We start from the raw sequence: 4,687 nt of genomic DNA, 5'->3' as shown, positions 1-4,687 counted from the left end.
GCCGCTCGCCGCCTCCGCCCGGCTCCCTGCGCCGCCCTCAGCGCCAGGCCGCCCGCCGCGTCGGCCAGGCTGGGGGCGGCGTCAAAGGGGCCGCGCCCGGCCCGGGACCGGGGCCGGTTCCCCCCCGCCGTGGGGTTTTCCCCGAGGGCAGTTTCCAACCAGTCTCCCTGGGGAGACCCGCGCCTGAGCCCCGCTGCCGCGATCACCCGCCCGGGCGTTACTGGGGGGGGCTGGAGAGGACCCTGGGGGCTTCAGGGGCAGGGCTGAGGGGGCTAGGGGGCTTCAGGGGCAGGGCAGGGCAGGGCGGGCTAGAGGGCTTCAGGGGCAGGGCGGGGGGGGCTAGAGGGGGCTAGGGGGCTTCAGGGGCAGGGCTGGGGGGGCTAGAGTTGTCTGGGGGGCTTCAGGGGCAGGGCTGGGGGGGCTAGAGTTGTCTGGGGGGCTTCAGGGGCAGGGCTGGGGGGCTAAAGGGGGCTGTGGTGCACAGAGACAAGGCCAAAGGCAAGAGCTACGGGGGGGAGAGAAGGGAAGCAGGTCGCTGGAAAATCACGTTGGTTTTGGTACTTGAAGCAAACTAGCCCGAGAATAACACAACCCAGGGCAGCTATAGCTTCTCTATAGCCCCACCCTGGACCCAGGGACCAGCCATGTTCCCTCCAGCCTCCCCAGCTAGTCTCCTTGCTCCTTCTTCCCTCTGTGACTGTTTCTCCCCTAGGGTTGCCAGTTTTGGTTGGAGATATTCCTGGAAGTTTTTATCACATGACACAATCCTTAAGTAAAGATTAATCTTTAATACCTGGAGACTCCAGGACAATCCTGAGGGAGCTGGCTCTGGGCTAGGACTATTAACCTCAGGGAAGACAAATCCAAGACACCTAGGTTTTGTAAGCAAACATAGGCACACAAAACAGGGGAGGGACTTTGCAAATCCCAACTAGGGTTGTTTTCATATTGCTTTTAAAATGGCAATGAAAGCACTTTAAACAGCGTTTGAATAACTTAGCGCACAACTGCATTCTCTGCTAATGCATGAGAACCAGAATGTGACACTGAGCAAGCTGGATTCCCTGCCCAGAATAAATGAAGTGCAAAAAGGGGGACAAGAGATTGGAAGTTGTAGAACTCTTTCCATTTTAATTTGCCAGGGTATTAGCAGCACAGCTAAGGAGTTGAGCTAAAATAGGAGTTTTGGTTTTTAGAGTTTCTCTGTTAAATTTCAATAGCAAATACTTACACAGCAGCAACTTACAAATTTAAACAACCGTAGGTGCCTTATTCAAAAGAAATAAAAAATTTTAAAAAGCAGGAGCTATAAACAGTTTTGCCTCCAAGGGTTTCTATGTTGTCAAGCACTTGTCACTATTTAAAAAAAAAAAAAATTAACCTTGCCCTTCCCAGTAGAAATAGCCAGGTCTAACTCCTAAAAGGGATTCGGGTGTCTAACTCTCACTGGGAGTTAAGTGCCTAAATATCTTTGAGGTTCTGGACCTGACTTCATCCTGTTGCAGATGATTAACATTAAACAGATGATAGTCCGATTGAGCTAAATGGTACTACCTAGGGCCTGATTCTAATGGTCATGACTAGGTGACAACTATTAACATAAGAATGGCCATATTGGGTCAGACCAATGGTCCCTCTAGTCTAGTATCCTGTCTTCCAACAGTGGCCAATGCCAGGTGCCCCAGAGGGAATGAACAGAACAGGGCATTTATCAAGGGATCCATTGCCTGTGGTCCAGTTCTAGCTTCTGGCAATCAGAGGTTTAGAGACAACTGACGAATGGGGTTGTGTGTCCCTGACCATCTTGGTTAATAGCCATTGATGGACCTATCCTCCCAGGACCTTATCTAATTCTGAGGGTGGATTTGATTTAAATCACTAGTCAGGAAGACTCAATTTAATCATAGTTTTCTACTTAAAAGTACATTCTTGTTGGTTGTTATAACCTTAATACATATTCTTCACAACACAGAGATAGATGTAGGTTTCATTTTTAGAAGGTACACTATACATTTTTAAACAGTGATTTATTTTTTGAAAACTTTTCAGATTAGTTTTACAACTATATCAGAAAATGAATGATTGTTTGGTTATTTTATTTACCAAAGGTAACTGAAGCTGATATTTATGAAGTCACTGGGAGGTGAACTATCTCCAGTTCAACAGGATAATTATTAATATTTGGATGATTTTCTTGCCATGCTGTATTAGGAGGAGAACATCACCAGAAAGGCATTTCAATTGTTTCATTTAACTAAAACAATATTAAGTATTCTGGATTTTTTCTTCAACATAAACATCTAATATTTTAACAAAACAAGCATATGTCCCTCACTTCTCATGTTTATTTCCAGACTTCTTCTCCTTGTCCAGATCTATTCCGCCCCCAACAATCTTCTATTTGTTGAACTTTTTGAAACTTTGCACTTTTAGAGAGAGGTAAGGGATTGACTCGTGTACACAAATTTGCAGAGGGACAATAGGGTTGAGGTCTGTTATTTCTCACCTCTATATATTTATTTAAAAACATTTTTGCTGTTAACTAGCATGTTACCTCTGGAGACACAAATCCACAGTTTGAGAACTGCAAAACTAAGCATCTTAGATGGTATCTTCTAGGCTGAGCACTGAGTCCCATTGGGTAGATAGAAAGATTAACCTAAGTAATCAATACAGAAGCCCCTGGAACCCCATAATATTGGGTCCCTAATCCATGAACTATTGGAATTCATTTACAAAACTTTTCTTAAACATTACATGAATATATTGTCTCATACTATAGAATTAGAATTTATAATCCCTATTCCATGATGAGATATCTTTGAGCTATAATGTATCTTCATTAAAACTACCTTCAGATAATTTTTTCCCTCAAAAAGCATTTTACCAAAAAAATCGTTTTAAATCATTGATTTTTATCAACCCTGCTAATTCTCTTTTGAACCCACTTTTGTCCTTTACAACATCCCATGGCAACAAGTTCCACAGGCTGACTGTGTGTTGTGTGAAGAAGTAATTCTTTTAATTTGTTTTAAACCTGCTACCTATTAATTTCATTGGGTGATCTCTGGTTCTTGCATTGTGTGAAGTGGTCAATAACACTTCTCTATTCATTGTCTCCATCCTATTCATGATTTTACAGACCTCTATCATATCCCCCCTTAGTCATCACTTTTCTAAATTCAACAGTCCCACTCTTTCATCTCTCCTCATATAGAAGCTGTTTCATCCCCCTAATCATTTTTGTTGGCCTTCTCTGTACCTTTTCCAATTCTATTTTTTTTTTCAGATGAGATGACCAGAAATGCACTCAGTATTCAAGGTGTGGGCGTACAATGGATTTATATAGTGGCATTACGATATTTTCTGTTTTATTACCTATCCCTTTCCTAATGATTTCTAACATTGTTAGCTTTTTTGACTGCTTCTGCTCATTGACTGGATGTTTTCAGAGAACTAGCCATGACAACTCCAAGGTATCTTTCTTGAGTGGTAAGAGCTCATTTTGTATGTATAGTTGGGATTATTTTTTCCAATGTGCATTACTTTCCACTTGTCAACACTGAATTTCATTTGCCATTTTGTTGCCCAGTCACCCAGTTTAGTGAGATCTTTTTGTCACTCTTCACACTCAGTTGTGGACTTAAATATCGAGAGTAATTTTGTATTACCTGCAAATTTTGCCACCTCATTGGTCACCTCCTTTTCCAGATAATTTCTGAGTATGTTGAACAGCACTGATCACAGTACAGATCCCTGGGGACCCCTCTATTTACCACTTTCAATTGTGAAACTGACCATTTATCCCAACGCTTTGTTTCCTATTTTTAACGAGTTACTGGTGAGAGGACTTCCCCTCGTCCCATTTCTGCTTAGTTTGCCTAAGAGACTTTGGCAAAGGAAGGATCTCGTCAAAGGCTTTCTGAAAGTCCAAGTGCACTATATTGACTGGACCACCCTTGTCCTCATGTTTTATTGACCCCCCCTTAAACAATAGACGAGTGAGGCATGTTTTCCCCTTACAAAAGCCATGTTGACCCTTCCCCAACATATTATCTAGGTTTCTGAGAATTCTGTTCTTTACTATAGTTTCAACCCATTTGCCTGGTTCTGAAGTTAGACTTACTGGCCTGTAATTGCCAGGATCATTTCTGGAGGCTTTTTAAAAAAAAAACAAAACCAAAAAAAAAACAAACCAGTGTTTCATTAGGTACCCTCCAGTCGTCTGGTACAGAGGTGATTTAAGCGATGGGTTACATACAGCACAGTTCGCAGTTCTGCAATTTCACCTCCGAGTTCCTTCAGAACGTTTGGGTGAATCCCATTTGGTCCTGGTGACTTATGGCTGTTTAATTTATCCGTTTGTTCCAAAACCACCTCTACTGACACCTAAAGCTGGGACAGATTTGTCACCTGTAACAAATGGCTCAGGTTTGGGAATCTCCTTTCTCCCTTGCAGCGAAGGCTGATTAAAGGGATTCATTTACCTTCTCCGCAACTGCCTTGTCCTCATTGGCAAATCCATAGTGGCTGTTACATTTAGCAACAGAGTCACTATGGTACCACTTTTTAGCTTATTGTTAATGCTTTAGGACACTTCTAGCATGACAGATGCTATTGTAAAGATAAATTCCATTCTAATGCAAAGCTAAAGGGGGATGAAAACTGATTAAGAAAGAAGGGATTG

This window comes from Eretmochelys imbricata, chromosome 19 (genome assembly GCF_965152235.1).
Source record: "Eretmochelys imbricata isolate rEreImb1 chromosome 19, rEreImb1.hap1, whole genome shotgun sequence".
Taxonomy (NCBI): Eukaryota; Metazoa; Chordata; order Testudines; family Cheloniidae; genus Eretmochelys; species Eretmochelys imbricata.
Note: the sequence above shows the minus strand (reverse complement) of the source record.